The sequence below is a fragment of the Camelus ferus genome, chromosome 24 (assembly GCF_009834535.1).
Source record: "Camelus ferus isolate YT-003-E chromosome 24, BCGSAC_Cfer_1.0, whole genome shotgun sequence".
Lineage (NCBI taxonomy): Eukaryota > Metazoa > Chordata > Mammalia > Artiodactyla > Camelidae > Camelus > Camelus ferus.
Genome location: NC_045719.1, coordinates 3,845,863 through 3,867,997, shown reverse-complemented (window position 1 = coordinate 3,867,997; position 22,135 = coordinate 3,845,863). Strand labels below are relative to the sequence as shown.

General features: G+C 40.6%; 1 protein-coding gene across 14 annotated transcripts in view; it reads left to right on the top strand.

Moving 5' to 3' along the window:
* ARHGAP28 (Rho GTPase activating protein 28) overlaps nt 1-22,135 on the top strand; it is a 141,458-nt gene that overhangs the window by 31,707 nt on the left and 87,616 nt on the right. The window contains exons 1-2 of one of the 14 annotated variants that reach the window (XM_032467121.1): nt 1,682-1,929; nt 12,907-12,998. The exons of 8 other annotated variants lie outside the window; for them this stretch is intronic. The gene's annotated coding sequence lies outside the window, so the exon portion shown is untranslated. Of the gene's footprint in view, nt 1-1,681; nt 1,930-4,040; nt 4,284-11,542; nt 11,780-12,906; nt 12,999-22,135 lie in introns of those variants that run through there. 5 more of the 14 variants (XM_014561135.2, XM_032467120.1, XM_014561136.2 and 2 more) reach the window with 5 other exon arrangements.

Genomic DNA, 22,135 nt, shown 5'->3' with positions numbered 1-22,135 from the left:
CACATATTTTATCCAGTTTCCAGTTGTTTATGGTGGGAAGGCTGTTCCACTTCCAGTTAATGCACCATAGCCAGAAGCAGAAGTTTCTGTTTTTATGAACATCCTGGATGTTTTCTCCTAGACATGAAGGTATTCTTTGAGACCAGCTCTGTTGAGAGAGAAGCAGTTGGGGGAGAGAAAGAAGAGGCTCCAAGGGCATTTGCAGTGCCCTGGATGGCACAGGCTGAGATTGTACCCAGCATCATGGGTGGGCAGGCGTCTGGGAGATAGGGGGGCTGTGGCCCCTTTTCTTTCCAGGTGCTTTTCCCCAGTCATCTTTCACACTGAGAGGGTATGAGTCAAGGACAGCCTGTACGTTCAAACTATTCCTAGAGAGCCATTTTCCTGGCTGCAAAATCCTGTATCTCTTATTTATGAGTGGGATTTTCTTTCTCCTTTGAATTTAATTATTTCTTTTTAATGTTTTTCTTCTGCGTCAGTGCTGTGTAATGATAACTTCCAAAACCAGTCATTCTGTTAAGGGCATCCATAAATTCCTTTAATGTTTATCACGACCCTAGGAGGCAGGTACCAGTAGGATCTCTGTTTTATCCACCAGGAAAGCGAGACTTAGAAGGATTAAGAAGTTCCTCAAAGATCAGACGGCGTGAAAGTGGCAAAGCCATTGAACTTATGTCATTCTTACTTCATGTCCTGCACTCCTGATCTTAGGTTATCCTTTCTCCTTTTCTACACCCTACCTTGTACTTGAGATCTCTGTGTTACCAGTTCATGAATTGATTGAAGACAGGAACCCGGTACTTATACATCTTACAGCTTTAAAATGTTTAACATAACAGATTGGGATTTCAAAATTTGTAGATACTGACAGGCATATGGCAGAATAGATAAACAAGATTATACTATATAGTACAGGGAAATATATACAAGATCTTGTAGTAGCTCACAGTGAAAAAAAATGTGACAATGAATTATATGTATGTTCACGTATAACTGAGAAATTGTACTCTACACTGGAATTTGACACAACGTCGTAAAATGACTAACTCAATAAAAAAATGTTAAAAAAAAAAAAAAAAGAACAGACTATTCCTAATAAATAAATAAATAAATAAATAAATAAAACATTTAGCAGAGCCCGTGGGCACAGCCAGTTGAGAGAGAGGAGAAGAGGGAGAAATATTGTTTCTCATTTTGGAAAAGAAATAGCTCGAACTGCTTAGAATTAACTAGCCATCAAAATACATCTTTATCAATAAGATTAATCTTTCAGTGTAACTTTGTTTTACTTATTTGAGTCAGCCGACAGGAAATCTGCTGTCCTATAAAGCAACAGATGGCAAAAAGGATATATTCATTATTATTCTGTTCAATGTATATACCTAGTAATGACAGACTTTGGGTAATGTGTTCTATGATATTTCCTCCTTTTAGTCATGCCTATAAATTATTGTCCCTTGTAAGATTGATTTCTATGTTTTCTGTAGCATTAGATAAATGTTTATTAAAATAAGATATATGATCTCAAATAATGATAGAACTAGCATAACAAGACCCTATATAATCAGTAACTTTGAAATGATCTTTTTATTTGCTAACCAGATACACAGTGATGTCTTGATTAAGTCTGTCAGTAACTAGGGGAATAAAACTATTTTACAGGAAATAGCTGGTGGAGGTCCACGAGCATCCCAAGGGGAGGGTGTCAGAGCTTCCTGAAGAACTCTTCTTAAAGGAATTCTTTCTTCATTAGATGAAGAGGAAACTTGGCTATTGGATGGCAGTTTCCACAGTTCATCCCGCCCTCCCCACCGCCAGGTCAAATGTGCATGTTCCTGGAGGCATTTACGCCACATCTGATAACCCTTGTGGTTGAACTCACAAGCTCTGTGTAGACTGGTACTTGTCAGGCTGGAGGCCCACAGTAAGGTGAGAAAGCCGTGCTACGCGAAGCTGTCAAAAGTCGATTTCGAAACTTCTTTAAAATCTTTAATTATTCAATTAAAAATTTCTCTAGCACCAGGGGAGCTACATGAGAGAAGGGGGAGGAGAGGAGGGCTGTGGTCAAGGATATCATTCCAGTGTGTGAAAAACAGAATAGATACTTGATAAAGGCAATAAATTCTGCCTTTATTTGACCATCACTCTCTGTTCTTGAGAGTTTCTTTCTCGTTGGCCGAAAGCTATAGCGCTTTCAGTTTCAGTGACTATGAGATGTTTCCTCATATTCTGGCACTAAAATGCTTCACTCAGAGTGAGCAACTTTAAATCTTTATATCCCACGTCTAACACCTGTGAAAAGACCCGTTATGGCATAGCTGTTACGCTATCCCTAAAGTGGGCAGAGGGAAAGGAAAAGAGACGTGGAAGGAAGGTGCTGTTTCTCAGGCAAAGCAAGAGAAAGCCTTAGAAGTAAGAGGGAATCATGTTTCAGATGATCTTTTAAGATTCAGGATATTTCCTCTCTTGGTAATTTTTTGAAATGAACAAATATCCACTGAAGTCGCTTTTTTCTTTACACATAATAGATTAACGAGCAGCCATCAAAGAATTGATTTTTAGTCTCAAGTGGCCTGAACTGGCCTGAACTGGATTCAGGCAATAATGTGAAAGCTCACAACTAAATCTGTTGTTTCAGGTGCCTGACACTCTCCTGTCTCCCAGCACGTCGTTAGGTCGTATTAAACAGTGGTAGTTGGATCATAGGGGCCACAAGGGACCACACATCTTTATCCTTCTTGTCTGAGTGATGCTCTTAAAAAAATCAGTGAATCCTTATCTTGCCACCAAGCTAGGACTTAGAGGGCAACAGAGGAAAGAGAGTTTCTACAGAAGAAAAACAGGCCTGAGGAAGGATTTTAGGTACATTCTAAAGTAAACTAAACTTTTTCAGTGAATTAATATTGAATATTGTACCTAATATCCCTGATGTAAGAAGTTTGTCTATTAACCAAATTAATAATGTATTTGAACAGGGTGATCTAACAAAACATACAGTCATATTTATCTCAAATGTTTTTAAGAGCTCCAACTTGTCTTAAAATTCTATTACATTGCATTTTTCCTGAGATGTTTCTCTACAGAGAAAAGTTGCAGTGCATTCAGTAAATAGTATTTGTTACAGGCTTACTGTGTGTAGAGCACTGTGTTTGATTTTGTCTGAAATTATGCGTTTATCTGTTCATTTATTTACAAGTATTTATTGGATGTTCATACATGCCAAGAGTTGTTCTTGGTAGTGGGGGTATTGTTAAATCAGTACTACCATTGAGGTCATTGGCCCTCCTGCAACCTCAGTGCATTGAGAAAATCAGACAATACACAAGCAAACAAATACATACATAAAAGAATTTTGGAGGTAAGACAGAAAATATATTAGCTCTTTTTATCCAGCTACTAAAGTCTAATATTAATGTAACAGCCGCTAGGAAATTGGATACCGTGATGTAATGACAGCATGCCTCTGACTTTTCTATGGGGCACAGCCGGGGTCTTTTCCAGTAGTGCTTACAAATAGACATGTGAAAGTACATGTTATTAGTCCCATTTATTCAGACAAAAACTGAGATCCAGAGAGATTGGGTGCATTTCTTTATCTAAAGCTAGTAAATGGCAAGATTTTTCTAATCAAACTCTTGTTTTCTGACCATAAGTCACATGGTTTTTCTCTGCATTATTACTTGGTAGATATGGGGTTACTCATCCACAAATTCTTTCCTTTCTACATTTCAGGGTAAAAATCCTTCAGGAGTAGAAAAACCACAGATACAGTTTTTGCTTTTGACTTTAAAAGTACTTTTAATAAAGCCTCATATCTAATTAATGGAGAAAAGAAGGAAAGGGGAAAACTGTTTCTAAAAATGGCCCTTGCACACCATGTGGGTTTTCATAAATCTCAGCCTCAAGGCTGATTCCACTTTGCAGTCTTCCTTAGGAAATGGATGAAAATTTGAGCTGGGACACAAACAGGAAGGCTCTGAGGCAGCGTTTGTCCCGCAGGCACCACCTCTTTAAATAGCTACCGTGCAGTGGGAATAGTTCTCCACTTAGTCAAGGAGCTCTGTTGCCCTTTGTTTCTCTGGGCCGGCAGGGCTGGAGCAGCCGGGAGGTCCTGCTCCCGGGGTGGAGGTGGAAGTCGGGGTCCAGATCGGCAGGTGTAGGGCAGTGCATGTGGGCTGGAGCATGGCTGCCCCACCCCTGGGCCATGAGGACAAAGGGCCACAGAGATACTTTGTGCTTCTCCCTTAAGAATATCATCCAGGAGACCTGTAACCTGCTAAAAGGTAAGTTACAGAGCACCTCCTAAATCAGTAATTTGGGCTATAGACTTCTTTCTGCAGACTGGTTCTTTTCTTTCACTTTAAAGAGGAAAGAAGAAAGCAAATAGTTGCTATAGCTTTTTCATTTGTTTTAAATCCATTTTTAGGTGAATACATAGGTGGGGCTTATAGTTTTATTAGTAGAGTATTGGTGAATAATGTTAAGGGATAGTAAATTTAATTTTTTAACTTTTCAAACATTTTTGTTATAGTGTGAATATAAGTTTCTAAAGCTCAACCATAGAAGGAAAGTAGATAAGGCCTGTTACTAATTTGGGAAGACTAGTTAAAATGGGATCTTAGTAGAGGCATAAAAATGAATAGCTTAGCAGTCTTTTGATTCCAATTCCTGTTTTTGAGCAGGAGCCTTTACACTATCTAATCTGATCTTTCCAGATGATTATCTAATTTTAGAAATGTCTGCTGAGGTAGCCTCCATTACCCAAGCAAGCTCTTCTGCTCTTTCAAGGAATTAAAATATTTCTTTGGTGGGGCTACCAGCCTTTCCTCTTGTTTTTAGTGCTGGGACAAAGGGCGCCAACCAGAAATGGCTGTTGCCCTGGTCCTAGAGAAGAAATTTAAGTGAGGAAGGAGTTGTCATTACATGCCTGCCCTGCAGAAGTAATCTGCCTGGGATTTGTGTGATCTGCCCATTTCTTCCAATCTTTTCCTGGCCTCCCCCTGCTTCTCTCTCATGTACTTTCTTCAAGAAATCGGTGCCTGAGTTAGAGTGTATACTCAAAGCCAAAGTTCGTCTGATTAATAGCAAGCAGAGGGTCTGCGTCAAGAAACATAAATGCATGCTCTTTCAGGAAGGTTTCCATAATGTCTGTTAACGTCCTTTTGTGTTTGTTAGAGGATTGTTATCCATATAACCACTTTGTCAAGGCTCCTTATCTGTCTTTTATTTTCTTTTTATTCTTTTTCTTGTCCTTTGTGGTGTCTTTTGGAGGGAAGGGGAAGTATCAGGAAGGGTGCTTTTGTTGTTTGTTTGAATTTCATTTCCTTTAAATTGGAATCATTTGCTTCAGTGTATTCTGGGTTCTTTTTGGTTAAGTAGCATCATTTTTATATTTTTCAGGTGTGTTTATTGTTTTAAATTATTTTACTAGTATATTTTATAATCAAAAGTTAAAGTCTACTTTGGCCTCATTGAGCCTCTTTTTAAATAAGAATGCAGTAAGAAAGCCTACTTAGATGAAATATTGGGGGGGTGGATTTTTGTATAGTGTGTTGGGGGAGAGGTAAGTTTTTTTTGTTTTTTTTTTTTTCATTTTATCTCAGATTTCAGGGGATGGTAAGCAAAACCAAGGTACATGATAGGGGATAAATTTCCAGCATGATGTTTAGAATTGTGGCAATAGCTTGTTGTGCTCATTTGTTTGTGAGAATAATTTAACACTTCTGTGCTTTGATGATTATTACTGAATAGGAAGTCTTTAGCTTTAAATCTTGTAAGTAATAAGAAATTTGCATTATATTTAGAAATTGTTTTAAGTTTCCCATTTTACAGTTTTGTTGTGGTAGCTCCTGTAGTTCTGCATAGAAACACAGCCTCCTGCCCTGTCCCCTCTGTACATATCTTTCACAGATTTTAAAGGCCCTTGTTAAACTCTAAGCCAAGGGAATAATTGAAGAGCAACTGTGATAATCAAGGCAATTTAACAAGATATGACTTCTGTTTAGATTTGAAAATATATACAAAGTACTTTATTTTTATGATCCTAAAGCCAAAAAAAAAAAAAAATCAGTTGGAAAATGGAACAACTCTTAGCTTACCCCAGCAAGCAGAATCTTTGCAGATAACGGGCAGAATAATACAAGGTTCTTATAGCCAAGGTTCTGGCAGAAAGTTTATGAAAAATAAAAAAATAACTTATGAGATGAGCTAAAAGGAAATCAGTGCCCCTCTGCAATAAGTAGAATGACAAAGTGAAGTAACAGATTTACTGGAAGGCCTCCTACTGACCCCAGTTGAGCTGAGTGCAGGAATGTGTTTCAAAGCCTGTTTAAAACCCCAGAGGTGGTGTTTTGAATCAGTCTTGCTGACGTAAACACAGACCCTGCCTGGAAATTTTCCAAAAGCAGAGAGTGAAGGCAGCTCAGTCAAGATATGCAGCATTACTATAGTAAAGACGTGGGGAAGCAACTTACTGCCATCCTAGGAGACAGTGCGACAGCCTTTCAGCAGTCTGGACGTGCAGTGCGCCTGGGCAGTGAGACCGTTCACAGAGGGCAGATTGCACCAACAATCGCCCCCAAGTACCTGTCTAAACAGAAGGACGGAGGGACTGAGAAAAAGGGAATTGTTTCTTAGTGCTAGAGAAGCCTATAGATTATTTAAGGGGAAAAAATCTATTGAGAGGAGTGTTTGGACAATGTGAGTACTGATGAGATGAACATTCATTGCTAGGCGGCTTTCATGATGAACAAATGATAGGCTTACACAGCTCAGGTCCCAGACAAACTCAGGACTTGTAAGTGAGCAGTGTAACAGGCTTGTTTGTTGGCTAGGAAGGTTAGAATAAGTAACTCTCCATTTGTTAGATGTAGTTAATTAAATGAACATGAAGACAAGCTTTTTTTCCTTCTATTATGAAAAGACGTGGGAAAATTGGAGCCCAATATGTAAAGGGTAGCTCCTGGTTAAATGCAGATCTCTTTCAGACTTCCCAAGAGTCCAGCTTGATGCCTCACAAAAGTCACCATTTGGAACGTGAAAGGTCCACTATTTTGCTTAAGAAGGCAGAAGGCACACTATTTCAGTTATTTGCGTAGTGAAGTGGTATTCAGCTATCTGAAACTTTTGGAGTATGTGGATGATAATAGAGATGTTTTCACCCTGTTTTTCTTCCTCTTCCATGAGTTGCAGTACTAATTCCAAATAGTGTGTCCATAAACTTAGAAGGAATGCTTGGAGGTATGGAGACAGGAAAATGTGATAGTCCTGCCTGCTGAAGGCACCTTAGAGAGCCTGGTGGGTGACCAGGACCCTTCAGCGCTGGTGCAGGACATCCGCAGGGGCTGCAGGAATATTCCAGACAGGGGGCTTCATAGCACCGAGATTATACCAGAGTCAACAGAGAGCCACTTACTTCAAAAGATTCTTTTTCTATAATAGCATTGTACACACCAGTTGTCTTTCATTTCACTCTTTGGCAACCTCAGATTGTTCAACAGGTATGAATATTTCAGTTAAAATATTACAGGACTTATCACTTGACCCATCTCTGGCTGTTGCTGCTGCTCCTCCTCCTCACAAAGACCCTAAAGCATCATCTCTCTTTGAGTTAGGCGAGTCTGTGGAGATCCGTTACCAGGAAGAGGTTGAAATCCCTTCAAAAACTACTCTCTAATCTATGAAATAGAAGAAATTAGACATCAGTATTAGACAAACCCGTCTTGACCTTTTTCAGGGAGTAGTGTAATTTCCAAAGTATCAGAAGTGCCTGAACTATCAAGATGTCTACCACTAGGAATTCATGGGTTTTGGTGATCAAAGTAGGAGCAGGTGGGCGTTTTACAAATACTGTTTCGTTAATTTTCATGAAGACTCTGCAGAGGTGGTATCCAAGGTTTACCGATAAGGAAACTGAGGCATGGTGGGATAAGTGTCTTCCCAGGTTTGTACAGCTGATGCATGTCAGGGGAAGGATGTGAACAAGGGTTGGTTTGGCTGCGAGGCCTGGGCCTTCTCCCCCACAAGATGCCAAGTTAATGACAAAATGTGCTACCTGTCTTGAGTTTTTCAGCCCGGAGGCAGTAGAAAAGCTCTGAGGTTTTGGTGGAAGCAGCTGCAGGTCTTTGAACAATCCAGGGAGGATGTTTCTCATTAGCGGTGCTCCCATGTTCCCTCTTCTCTCACCATTTTCACTCCCTTCTCTGACTCACTCTCTTGAAGGAGAAGATAGTTCTGTTCCTCTTCTCCAGTAATATGTAAGTGTTGTTGCTTGTGTTCACGTGTGTATAGGAGGTGCTGTTGTGAGAAAAAAAAAAAGGGAAGGAATCACATTACTTCTTATGAATTGCAAAAATTTGAGAAGGAATGGATTACACAGAATTATTGTATGTTCTTAAGCCCTAAGAGGACTCATTGAGCATTTTCAATAGTAATCTGTTTACAGTTCTGTCCATTCACTGAAGATTTGGCTTTTTGGCGGTTACTTGACCACTTTGGATTTGTAAACTGATTAATTTGTCAAAGTCCGATCAAATTTCACATCCCACTTCTCCTTAAAGCACTGTCTGACCACTCCCTTCATACATCTTCTGCAAATTCCTGAAGACTAGGCTGTCAGTATCTTTCCTTTAATACTTACATACTCCCATACTAATTAAGGTAGGTATTCTTTTTAAAAGCATTATCTTGTCTCTTTGGCTAGCCTGTAGGCATCCATTGGTTACTGATTGCTTCTTGTACCTCCAGATCCTTTCTCCTCTCCCATTGCTGATATGGAGCTGGCCTTCAGTATTAGTTGATTCATTGGTTTTATTATACTCCCATTGGTTCTATTTTTGTATCACAAGTCTACACAGATTGTTCTTCCCAAGCAGTTCTTGAAATGTTTGAAGACCATGATCATGCGTCCTTGGAGCCTTCTAAATTTCTGCAGTGCTTCCAACATTTTCATATGTGGCGTGTCTTCTTGACAGTCTCTCTTCATCCATCCTTCTCTGAATTCAGTCCTGGCTGTAATGTGGTGCTCAGAGCAGAATTCCAGTTCTGCTGCATTTAGCATAATCATCTCTCCTTTCTATATGATACTCTTCTATGCCTTTTTGCCACTTAAGATCTTGTTACATAGTTTTCTTGGTGTCCATGTAATGCTGTTGGCTTGTACTGATCTTGCCTTTGGCCAAAATCTCTTCATTTTTTTTACATGAACAGGATTCATGCCAGGAAGCAATCATCCTAAACATTTACAGCTGAAGTTTCAGAACTTCATTCTCATTCCTGTTGAGTTTCATCCTGTTAGCTTCAGTCCATTAGTCCTCCTGATGGAGAATTTCTTGATTTTTGCATTATTATCCAAAATAGTCTATTAGACTAGCAAGGAAAATGATCTTCTGAGAAAAAATTCCTAAGCTTTTAAAAAATTCTAATAAATCTTCCCAAAGAATGTCTGTACTCATGTCATTTTGTTGAGGAAAACTTTAGAGGCTTTTCATAGCCTAGTGGTTAAAGCCCCAAAGCATCTTTCTGTGGCATCTGAGGAGTCCTTCCAACTACACCTTCTGTTGCGTCAGTAGCCAAACCAGACTTCTTGTCTGTTCCACCCTGTTCCCTGCATGTCCCTGGCTGTGCAGCTTTGTCCACGCAAGGCCTAGAGTGCAAGTCATGCCTGCTCCATCTCTGCAGTCAGAATCCTGCGTATCCTTCTGTTTGAGGTCTTTCCTGAACTTTAATAGGAAGTAATTTCTCCTTCCTTGAGTTCCCAAAGTGTTGTCTAAAACTCTTAGTACTTACTGGATTCTACTCTCTGTCAGCAGTATGGCATGGTGGTTGAGAGCAGAGGCTCTGGGAGTGGACAGCCTCTGTGCAAATTCAGTCTGTACCCCTTAGTAATGGTAGAATCATGGGCATGTGAATTTTCCTCCCCACACCTTGGTTGTCACATCTGTAAAATGAAGATAGTAGTACCTACCTTGCAGGGTTATCATGAGGCTTGAAATGGTACGATGTAGAGTGCTTAGAATGGTGTCTGACACATGGTGACTGCTAATAATTGTTAGCTGTATCAGTACATACTCAGTAAATGTGACTTTTACTGAAGAAGCTCAGAACAACTAATGGACATGATTTTTTTGAATTTTAAAAACATGAATATCAGAGGAAATAAAGAATTTATGTAGACAATTTTGGAGAGGAACAACGTTTTCCCAGAGAGGCATTGTGAGATAGTCTCCAGCTAGAGGCAGGACTCACAGACTGTTTTCTGTCTGCAGTCAAATACAACATTTTCATAAGCACTGTGCATATTCACTGGTATCAAGTAGTGCAGGTAACCTGGAGAAATATGGCCTCCATGTTATGAACTGTGTTTATCAACATTGTAATTAAAATATTAAATTGCTCAAAGCCTAATTTTAATTTGTGTGCCATGGGCTCGTACTAATTTGCATTTTGCTTTGTTCGAAAGAAATTGTAAAATAGTTTTTACTTTAATTATTCTCTTGGCAAAAAAACATCATGGATGAGCAACATCAGAAACTCATGGAGAGTAGCAGTCCTTAGCCTGGTAATTCACTCTGACTTTGATATTTATTGAAGCACTACCAAGAATCTTGTGTTGGGCTAGGTAGTGTTGAGATGTTACAAAGTAAAAAATGAAATTCTGGTACTCGGGTTTATTTGGAGATATAACACATAGTAAATAAAATATTAGTATAAAGCATATTATATGGAAATTCTATATTCAGAGATTTACTAAGTCAGTGGCTTAGAAAAGTGGGTTTATATGAGCCTCAACAGGGTAGTTTTTAATTGTTACAAATGTATTTCAGTATTTTCCCAACCTATCACTTCAAATCTCTTTATAGGCTAGAGAATACAAGCCTTGAGGACATCATCAATTAGCTAACAATAATATATTTGTACAAAATATTTCTTCTTTGAAAATTTGCTGTACATTAAATCATAGCTACAGATACACCTGATGAGGAGGAGGATTGTAATAGCGAACACATTATCTACTAAATTCTGATGATACCCTTACGATATATTATCCCATTTTTTAAGACGAGGGAAAGTTGGGTCTTAGAATGGACTCATAGGCTATTACATCAGTAAGAGGCAAATCTGTGATTCAGTTCACATCAGTCCAAATGAGAAGCCCTTTTTTTAAACTACTGTGTTATCTTGTTCTCACTGACAGCCTATTCAAGAGAATCCATGATTTGATCATTATGACCAAACTTTAGTGTATGTGACTGGAATGGGGACAGAGATGAGTTGGAAAAGTAAGCCAAGGCAGGTTGTAAAAAAAACTTTCATAAAAGCCAGTGAGTTTGGAACATCCTGCCAACAATTGGGGAAGCTGCACCAATTGATTATTAACAAGAGAATGGCATTATGTAACTTCAGCAATGTAACTCTTGCAAGTGTATATAAAGGGTATTAAAATGGGATGAGACAAGATATTTGGAGACAGGTTAGGTGGCGCAGTAGCCTAGATATACCATAAATTTGTACATTGGATATGCAAAAAAATAAAAAAGATGGATTTGAGAGATGTGCCTGAAGTAGGCTCACCTGGGTTTGTGGACTTGTCCAATATGGAGGGCGAAGAAGGGGAGTAAAAAATGGCGGGGTGTGTAACGCTGCCATGCCTGAAGGTGGTAAGGAGTGTTGGGAGGGGGCTGGGTTCTGAACATAATGTGCTTCAGATATGGGAGAACATGCTGAAGACAAGGTCAGAGCTCAAGAGAGATCAGGCCAAAGATTAATGAATCTGCAGCCTGTAAGTGTCGCCATAGCAATGGATAAAGTCATGGGGAGGGGCAAGGGGTGCTGCAAGTAGAGAGATGCTGAAAGAGGATGAAGGACAAAGCCCAGAAGCGTCACCAGTGTTGAGGGTAAAATCCTTCTCAGCAATGTGCCAATCTGATGGCTACACCAAGGACCCAGGTTAGATGTAGGTGTTTCCCAAGCCTCAGTCAACCCATGATTCCAAGAATCCCTTAGGGTGGCTTCCTTAGACAATGGCTAAACCATTAGCCATTAGTATTGTTCTCAGAGGATTGACTCCAAATTTGGGAAATAGTTTGCTCTCTGTAAATTGACTAAGAATTGGTATAGTCTGGAGATGTGCATAACTCATTCATACATTGGTTGTTAGATGTTCTAGCTTTTCTTTAGGAATTTTTAAAATAAAGTTTGCACATTACACTTCTAGTTTTAAAATAAATTAGTGCAGTGGTGGACTCCACATGAGATGACTGACGATCCCCTAATGAGCTCTAGGTTTCTTGTGAAATGTCCTAGAAATTTTACTGGCAGCTTCCTAGATCCTAGTAAGAATATTTGATTCTAATGTGCTGAGCTCTTTCAGTAATGAGCAGAAACTTCTCTAAAAATTGGTCATATTGTCCATTCATAGACAGCTATTTATCAGTGACCACTGCACAAGAAGTAACAACACTGCAAGTAGCCTGTGGGAAAATACCCAAGGCATAGGACTGCGAGGTTCTACTGCCTGAGTTCGAATCTTAGATCTTCTCTTTACCAGCTGTGGGTCCTCAGGCCAGTGACAACCTCTTTTTAAGCCTTTGTCTCCTTATCTGTAAAAAGAAATTACAATAGTACCTGTAATATTTTTCACAGAATTGTTGAGGAGTGTTGTATAAATTACTGAGTATTAATACACACTGACTAGAGTCAATTTCTGTCTTTTATTCTATTTTAAATACCTTTGTGAGGAAACATTTTATCTGACTTTCCTGAGTGTAATACAGTTCGAAGCTAGCTGGATAGTGCTGTGAAAAATAGATTCTTTGATATTAGGAGGTAGTAGATGATCACAGCAGCTCATTCTAACAGGTTTGGAAGACTATGCTTTTTCAGGGTATCCCTCCCTTCCTCTTACAGAATCACCACTTCACATCCGCAAGCAGAGCCCTTCCCTAACTCTGCAGCTTAAGCAGAGGTCAGAACACCTGAGGCGATCTGCTGAAATTCTGGTATGTTCATTTCCTTTCTTCTTCAGTCTAGGTCTCAAAGAATGCTTGCCTGAGTATCATAGTAGAAATTTTTCCTTTAATGTCCACGACAGAGAATCATGCAACCATTAGAGTCCAGCCTTTCAGTAGGCCATTATAAAAACCAAATTTACTTTGGGTCCAGGTGTTATGAAGGGTTCACTGTGTACTGCATATAAAAACAATCCTACATGATGTTATCTGGAAAATTTCCTCAAACTGCAGTATTAATATAGACGTTGAAGCTCCAAAAAGTAAGCAGAACTGACCTCCTTGGGCTGTTGATCAGGGTTATGGAATTTACATGATAGAAAATGAATAATAGTGCTGGCAAACTAGACATTTTCAGGAATCAAAGACAGTTATCACCCTTCCTTGGGCAGGACAAGAATCTGTACAGACTTGGTTTTCACAAACCGAACACTGTGTTTATATTCCAAACTCTCCGTGCTGTTCTTAATCAGAATTCCACAAAGTTTCAGCATGTGACTCCCCGGGTACAGGTGTACTGTGATCCCCAAACAGCTATTTTATGAGCAATATCTGCTCTGGTTCTAGGGCAGAGGTCACATTCACTTGCTCATCAGTCCTTGTGGAAAGCAGAAATGTTTGCCTGATCTTGTGTAGAATTTTAAACATCGTCCTCATTATCAGGAAAGTTGTTTAGTTAGTGGTGAAAATCCATTTGTCAAGACTCAAGCAGGCCTCTGACAATTCTTTATTGCTTCACAATTACTCTGGCCAATGTGTGTATTTCTAACAACCCTCTGGCAGAAATGCGGCCATTCTGCTACAAAAGTACATCAAAGGGAACAGAAAGTCACTGTCAGGGAACTCAAGAGTCCCTAGTGTATGTAAAAGAGATCCTTATGAACCGGAATTGTTGGGGGACCTGCAGGGGGATTATGAGGCCTCAGCTGGACATTGGAAAGGAGGGGCGAGCAAGGGTCAGGCCCTGCCTGTGGGCAGTGAATTGGCAGCCATGCATCGTGTTGGCAGGACTAGGCTGTGCATTTCACCTCTCAGGCAGGACTGAGGACCTGGAGAGGCAGGTGCTTCCAGGCAGGGCAGACTCTATTTGAGCGTGGCCTGGACACATGGGGCCTGTCCCAGCTCTAAATCAGAGATCAGGTAAGATCAAGGTGAAGGCCAAATGGCCAGTAAGAATTCACTTCTCCATTGTTGGCACAAGTCAGATATGGGGCTGCTGCTTCTGGGTAGAATCTGACCTTACCTGAACATTCACATACAACGTTTAAACAATGGAAGCTGAGAAAAATCAATCACTTGTAATGCACGTGAATTTCATAGTCACAGAATATAGTTTTCTTTATTTCTGGCAACAAAATTTATATTCTAACTTGAGTCCTCCATTTCTGACAGATAGAAAAAATTAATCTAGTCACAGCCACAGCTGTTCTGCCCCATCCAATTTTGGACTAAGTTGCTTCTGGTTGAAATTCAGGAATATTCGGGATCTTTCTGCCCTATCCCCTCCTTCTCCTCCCTATGCTTTAAGGAGTGCTGCTGTCAGGCAGTCAGGGACCTGTGTTCTGAACTCAGCCCTCTCTCCTCTCCCTGCCTCTTCCCAGCTTCTTGAAGCCCAGAGCTGAGTCCCTGACCCCAGTGAAGTTGGATGCAGTGCTTCTGGGATGCGTACATGGATCTGTGGGCATGGCATGGCTCTTACCTGGCTTCCTGCTTTGAACTAGCTTCCAGGCAGCCCCTGCTACCAGGACCCTTATCTCAAGCCTAGAGTGTCTGTTAGACATAGAATCAGTCTCGTCTTTCTCTCTCTCAGCTAAAATCATCACCCCTTAGGCAAGGCGGGGAACTCCTGCTCCCATCTGCCTTAGCCCACTGGGCTCATCTATTCCGAATCTCCTTGCCCTTGTCACATGGAGTGTCTGCAGCTGCCTCCCTTAATAATTAAAGAAGGGAAGCTGGAAGCAAGTGTCTTCCCAGAGCCTCCCAAACTTTGAGGGGAAACCTGTGATGACTGCATTTCCCACCTGATACATCAGGCTTTCTTCTGGGGTTGGGACTCTGCCTCTGATTGCTTATAGTGCACTTTTTCCTCTCTAAATTTTCCCTTTTTCTCAGTATGGAGTGGAGTGGTTTTAAAAAAAAAACTTGTTCTGCTAGTTCATATCTCTTTCCAGAACTATTTTTGTCTCTCATTTAAACTAGAGCCAAGAATTTGGAATCTTTGTTTGCTGTTTTGGGGGGTTTTTTTCTTTTTTTCCTCCTGACAATTCCTTCTGGGGCAAGTGGTGAGCCAGCTAGCCCGTGTCTCCTGGAATACGGGCTTGGGGAAGGGATGAGGGTGGGGAAGAGGGGAGGCAGCGGTCAGCGTTACATCATGTCATCCTGGCAAAGGGCAGCCAGATCTGACTCATCAGCTAAGGCCCTGACTGGTTTCTCACTTCCTTGAGATTTCAGCCAGTTTGAGCTGCCCTCCACTCTTGGGAAGGACTGCTGTGATGAGCACTGTCCCCACTGTTACTGACATGCAGCAGGGCCCAGCCCTCCCGGGTTGTGCAATGACACTGTCTTTTAGGGTGAAAGATGCTGATTTTTAGCATATTGAAAATCCAAATATGAGAATGTTCCTTTTTCCTCTTTTTAATGTTTTCCTAAGAGCCTTGATTAGAACTCTTATGAGGAATCATGTGTATATGTGTGTACATGTATATATGCATACACACATACAGTTATAATCCTATGTCTCTAACACACTTCTGGTTAGAATTTTTTTAGGAACTAGCTGTTAGTCATGGTGCTTACTGTTTCTAATTTTCTCTGGGTCTGCTTTCTTCCCTAGATCTTGGAAATCCACCAGTGATACCGCATCTAAATTTGAAACAAGAGTTAGAGGGTTTTAGGCAAAGTAAGGGTGGTCTGCTTGCCTGCCCTCAGCCCCAACCTGCCAGTCCTGTTTCTCTAAGAGATCCTGGGGGCCACTCTATTCCTAACTCCCTGGGCTGGTCTTTTAATGGCCTCCCAGCACTTCCTTTATGCCCTTGCCTCAGGCAGGCAGCTTGTTTTTCTTTTCTCTTTAAAGCTGCCCCTACTTCCCAAGCCCCTGGAGAGTCTTCTCCTCCTAAAGATTGCCTGCAGAATCAACAGACTCATGCAGTCTTTTTTCATGTAGCCCCTGTGGACAAGTCCAGACTCTTTCTGTTTTAAGGGTACTTTTAACCACAGGAAATAGTAAATTGCTAATTTGGTCAAAGTTCCTGTGTTAGCCAGCTCCCAGTGTTGTCCAAACCACTCTCTGTTCTGTGCTCTGGGCGGCTCTAAGGAGCTCATCAGCAAACACCCCTTACCCTCTAGGTCCCAACTGTGTCTGGGCAGTGGGAGGCGCAGGAGGGCATCAGAGGATAGGAAGGGAGTGAGACTGGGATATTTGTTCTCCCTCCCCCTCCCTAGGAAGTTCCTCTGCTCAAGATACCCAAGAACATAGTTCTTAGCTGTTTTCATGACCCTGTCCTGCTGTTCCTGCTCCAGCTTCAGAGTTCTTTGGGTCTGGTAACCTCTCCCTCCCTTTGCCCCTTTTGGTCTGGGGCTAGTGATGGCTCATCCTCCCACTTTCCAGCCTGAAAGTCCTTAACTTTCTTTTGCTGGCATCCCCTAATGCTACTCACATCTTAGTAGGCTCCTCAATTAAGCTGTTTGATTTTGCTCTCTCCTTCCTCCCAGGACCCCAGCTGAATCAATGAGTTACAGACACTCAGGGCACAGGTCCTGGAGTTGCCTTGCTACTTGAGGTGTGTCTAAACTGTGGACCAGCTCCATTCGTAACCCGTGGGAGCTTTGAGAAATTCAGACTCTTGAGTGCTGACTCAGACTTTTTGAATCAGAAGCTTCATTTTAACAATGATTTATATGCACCTTAAAGATTAAGAAGCCTTGCTCTAGATGTAAGCATTCCTTCTTGGGAAGGAAGTGGCTGGGAGCCCTGTTGGGTATAAGCTTGCTACTCTGAATGCCATCTCCTTTGTTTCTGGGGACAGCCTGCATTGCCTCTTGCTCCTCCTGCCCCATTTCCAGCCTCCGCACTCCCCATCCCTCCTTCCCTCTTCTTTGTTTATGTAATAGGTACTAAACCCATTCCCAACTCCAGGTACTGTCTAGGTGTTAGGAATCCAAAGGAGAATAAGATGATACATCCCTGCTCCCAGCTGGATGCAGTGAAGGAGTGAAGACTTGTTCGCGGTCAGTGTCACGACCGCAGGAGGTCCATGCTGTACCAGACCAAACACAGTGAGGTGGAAACCAAGGCCAGAGTATCAAAATTCGAGTTACTTTTCTTGATAAATGTGAGGAAGTCCCCCTGTACAATCCTGTGAAAAGCCTTGTGTTTTCTAATTTTAGTCGCATTTGAAAATCTTGAGTAAAGATATCTGATTGTAATCCCCCTCCTCAGACTTTACCCTCATGTCCCATTTGACAAATAGCAGAACCTCTCTCAGGGACAGACAGCAATCTGTGGAGTCAGGGTTGTCTGCTGAGCAACAAATGCCGATGAGCGGCCAGGGCCCTGAAGACATGAAGGAGCTGATTTTTTTTCCAAAAGGAAATTCACAGAGGAAAAACCAACTGATGTACCTCGTAAACGGTCTTTGGAATTAATTTCAATGCTTGTTAAAGAATTTAAATCTCCCTTTGATAAGATTCTCGTAGGAGTTCCTAATTAGGCCCCCATCTTTTGTCACCTGTAAGCAACTCTCCCATTCAAGACTCTGTATATAAATAAAAGAACACAGATTCCAAATTATCCAAGCGAAATTGGGGGACAATTTTTAAACCATTATGAATTTTTAAAAAATATTGGCTTTAGGGCTATGAATATTGATCTAACCGTTCACTCAGTCACTCAAGAGGACCAGGTGTGTCACTCAAAAAGTACTCATTACCTGCAGTTTTGCTTCCTCTTCCTGGCACCAGAACTGAGTGATGGAGAAAAGGTATCTTTATCATTCTGGTTTCTTGAGCCTCAATTCCCCCTTCTTTGGCCCAGATGATACCTCAGACCAGTGGGTGTTGCTCCCTCCTTTCTTCCTGCCCTGCATGTAAGCAGCTGGAACTTGGATTAACTTGTAGGAATTGATGTCCTAATTGTGACTCTGTTACTCTTACCCACCCCAACCCCAATGTGTCGTAGTCCTTACTGTATGTCCCCACCTTGTCCTCTGTGACCTTCCCTCCACATGCCCACCAGGATGCCGCCTTAGGGTAGCTGACCTCATTCTTCAAAACCATTATTCTAGAGTTCCTGAAAAATAATGTAAGATGGTGGCATTTAAAGTTTGCTTAAAAGGATTAAAATAAATTCTCCCCACAGCTAGGGCCACCATTCAAAGTTATTAAAAATTTGCTATGGGAAAATAAGTCCCTAAAACAGCAATTTTTCTTTTTAGACCTCAGTTTCTTAACATAAAATTTTTTATTCCCCAGTTTTTTTTTGCCTTTGGCCTAAAAATATCAAAATAGGATATTGAAATATATGATCATTTATTCAGATTTGAATTTTATATTGAAAATGTATTTTGAAAATAGAAGAAAATCAACTAAAAAAAAAAATCAGCATTCCTTGAGTGAAGAAAGGTGTTTAAGCTACATTGTTATAATTTACCTTCCTTTGATTCTAAGAGTATATCATTTGCTGTCACTTTTTAGGAACCAAGTTAACAATGAAAATAATCATGAAGATACTCATTTTCTTCTAGGGATTCAATCTACAGCTGGGAAAAACTGTTTTCATGTAGATGACTGATTCTTAACAGTGGGAGCTTTTAAAGAAGACCGACCACTGGGCCCCATCCCTTACATTCCGACTCAGTTGATCTGGATGTGGTCCGGGCTTTAAGATTTTAAAAGCTGGGATGTGCAGACAAAGCAATGGTACCTTGAATATTAATTTGGTATCTTGGCCTTCTGTGGGTGTTCCCTTGGGTGTTTTATTTTACCGCTCAAAAACGCAGGTTTAAGTTGAAGTGTTAAACACATCTCTCAAAGACTTCTCTATTATAAATACATAGACACAAGGTTTTTTTAATGTATAAGTTTAATTCATCTTTTCTAACAGTCTCCAACAGTTATCAATCACTGTGTAATCCAGCTGCCATTTTCTCTTAAATAACTTGACTTGACCAACTTAACTAACTTCATGTTCTTCTTTGGCATATTCTGGTTCTTCTTGCCTTTTGTCTTGTCAGAAACGTGGCTTCAGCTCCTCCAAGCCAGCTGGGTCTTGAGGTGCTTGATGCTTTTCTTCCTGCAGCTTTTGGCTGCATACGTTAATTTGGTCATTCATCAAATGCTTTCTGAGTGCTTGTTGTGTGCAGACTTGGTATCAGGGCTCAGGATGCAAAGATGACTAAGACACATTGTTTTCCCAGGAAGAGGAACTCCTGTGGCCTTTTCTCTTTTACACCAAAAGATAAATGCTAAAGAGAGAATGCACAACAATATTGGGAGGAGAATGTAAGTGGTTCCTAACTGTCAGGAAAAGCTTGGGGCGGTAATGGCATTTGAATTGAGTCTCAAAGGATAAATGTGTTACTTGACCTGGCAGCTAAAGGGAAAAAGAACATTCTTGTCAAAGAAAATAGCCTTGCAAAAAATGCCACAGACCATAGCCTGTTCAGGCAAAAGTGGAAGGTCTGTTTGCTGGTGAGGAATTGCAGAGGATGAGGCTGAAAAAACAGACTTGATACAGAAGCTGTCCGGTCTTTTTATGACATGCGTGCACGTGTGTTCTTCGACCTTCCCACTGCTAGGGAGCCAGCAGAAATGGAACTCCATGGACGAACCTACACTTTGAAAAGATTCATCTGAAAGCAGCATGGAAGAAGGATCGAAGGGAAAAGTTTCAGGAAACAAGGAAAGTGTATTAGAAGGCTGTGACAATTGATGGCACTATGGTGCAGGCACTATTGACAAGACTTGAAAAGGACTCAAAATAATTACTTATAGGAAAAACATGAGCTTTATGGAAACTCATGAAAATAACAGAAAAAAAAGCATTAAGAGGAAAGTACAAAGCATCTGTAATCCTTTCACCAGAGATAACCACCATTAATGATTCATTCCAGTCATTTTTCCCTGCATAATTTATATGGCTAAGCTAATTTTAGATCCTGATTTTTCATTTAACACTATGAGAAGCATTTCTCATTATAATAAAGACATTCCATTACAATAATTCTAATGGTTACAAAATCACTTTTGTACAGATGCAGAGTAGAAATACCAAACCATTTCCCTATCTGGTTGTTTCCAAATTTTCACCAATAACTTTATATTTAACATCTTTGTGGATAAAGTTGTATAAAATTATTTTTATAGGCTATATAACAAGTAAAATTAATGAGTTAAACCATAGTTAACATTGAGACTTCAGTAGGGAGGGTATAGCTCAGTGGTGGAGTGCATGCTTAGCATGCACGAGGTCCTGGGTTCAATCCCCAGTACCTCAATTAAAAAAAATTATAAATGAATAAACCTGATTATCTCCCTATCTCCCCCCCAAAAAAAGTTTTTTTGAAATTGAGACTTTAATTGTATTTCAGAAAAAGTACAAAAACATGTGCTCTAGATTTTAGAAATATTCAAGATATAGGGTCTTTTGTTTGGATTTGGTGAATAATTACTTTGGGAAAGTAAAAAATGATGAATTAGTCTAAAATGATTCCACTTTTCCAATTTGGCAGACTTGGCAAATTATATCATCACTAACTAAGGAAAACAAGAATACAGAAGGAGCAGGCTTGTCAGGGATGCTAATGAGCAAGTTTGGATTTGCTGCATTTGAGATGCTGCGTTGGTGGGAAGCTCAGGTGGTACACAGTGGGCAAGTGAAAATGTGGTGTGGAGTTCAGCAAAAAAAGTGGGAAACTCAGGGTCTAGATTTGAGAGCCATTTGGCAAATAAGCGTTAGTCTGAGTTGTCAAAGTAAGCAAGAGAGAGAAATCAGTAAAAATAGAGGGGTGGGGATTAAACTGTGGAGAACACTGCAGCTTTTGAGAGGTGGGTATAGGAGTCAACAGTAAAATAGACTAAGAAAAGGGGTTCAGGAAAACCAGGAGACAGCATTTTCCCAGAAGCCAGGCTTAAGAGATTTTCCAGCAAAGAAAGAATGGCCTAATCCCTGGCTCTCCACTGTATCAGACACATTGTCCCATTTATCACCCCAAAGATGAAATTTAGAGATAATATACTCTCCTTGGGTACATAATTTTAAAAATCGACATAATGCCCTAACTGTAATATAAAAAAGGGAAAGTATATTTTATATAATAAGTATTTCAGTATGTAAACATTGGGACACGACTCAGCCAGATGACACAGGAGTCAGATAGTTGCTCTGATGTGCAGAATCATCGTGGATGGGGACCCACGAGCTTATTGCTGCTTTGCTGCACACGACCTGAATTTCCAGAATGGTGACTATTCGAACAAAACAAAGTACAGTTTTCCGTCCACTCACACTATAATTGTGTGGCTGGAAAATTCTATATGTGAATAAATACTTTATATGAAGTCTAAAAGTGAACCAAGCCCTAGGTTCCAGTGATTACAAACAGGTCTGTCACCTGTGGTGGATGTCCAGCAGGGTATTTCAAAGTCTTGTGTGACAGGATGGTTTTTTCTTGGTGCCGGACTGTCCTCTGCATTGTAGGACTCCGAGCATTCCTGACCCTGCCGATGAAGTATCAGCAAGGCCCCTAGAAGTTGCAGCATTCAGAAAGCTCTCCCACAGCATTCCAGACCACTCCCTGTGGAGTGACACGGTCCAAGAGAGAAGCAGGGGTTCCCAGTGTCAAATGCCCCTCCTTAGTCTTTAGAGTTCTGGCTAAGCAAGAAATGGAGGGGAAGCAACATAATGGTGTAGTAATCATGACCTCTAGAATTCTGTGATTCTCCCCCCTTAATCAGATGATAGAGTTTTCCCACTGTTTCTACATAAATTGCCCCAGTCCCTTCCTCTCTCAACTGTAGGTTCTTAGGTTAATTCATTAGACATACAAATAATGCACTTCCGCTTCGCAATGGCTCTGATTGACCCAGTTTCCAGCCCACTTACAAATAAAATCTGTTTCTGAAAGCTGCTT